The sequence below is a fragment of the Austrofundulus limnaeus genome, unplaced genomic scaffold (assembly GCF_001266775.1).
Source record: "Austrofundulus limnaeus strain Quisiro unplaced genomic scaffold, Austrofundulus_limnaeus-1.0 Scaffold206, whole genome shotgun sequence".
Classification (NCBI taxonomy): Eukaryota; Metazoa; Chordata; class Actinopteri; order Cyprinodontiformes; family Rivulidae; genus Austrofundulus; species Austrofundulus limnaeus.
The window spans coordinates 70953-71653 of record NW_013952608.1 but is presented as its reverse complement, the minus strand read 5'-3'; positions in this window follow the sequence as shown (position 1 = coordinate 71653).

Here is a 701-nt window from a genome sequence, read left to right as displayed (position 1 = left end):
CACATCCTTATTTTGATATCTTTGTTTTGTACTTCATCAGAAAAGGAGCTAATCTCAGCTAAAGCTGCACATCTGATATCAAGAAGTCCTCCTTAAAGGGCAGTAAAATTATCTCAGTGTTTCAGATGCAACATGAAGATGATGAAGCTACTTTGCAAACATGAAGCCTTACTCCTGAAACATTTATTTTATTTAAAAAACATAAGTAGTAAGTGAAGCTAACAAAAATGTGTTGTGCAAAAGCAAATCATTAAACCTCCAGTTTTAAAAGGACATTGTATTTCAGATATTTATCAAGGACTCTGCAACAGTAAATTACAACAGTGCAGACTTGTCAGCACCATAACACACGTATGTTTCTGTTTGCTTTCAGGTGTGAACAAATGATTCCTAGAAACACAAACACCATTGAGCAGAAGTATCTGAACGAACAGCAACAACATTATTTAAAGTCAGTCCTGAAGTGTGGCTGAATTTATGTTGTGCTGAAAGAACCAACCGTTCTCTTGTGTCTGCATGAAGCAACACGTTTAACAGATGAATCTGCTGAGAACCTGACCTTTGTGTGGCTGCAGAAAGTGTCCTGACATCAAACCACCAGAGAAGACCACGTCACTGAGGACTCACAAAATTTATATACAGGTGCTGGTCATAAAATTAGAATATCATGAAAAAGTAGATTTATTTCAGTAATTCCATTT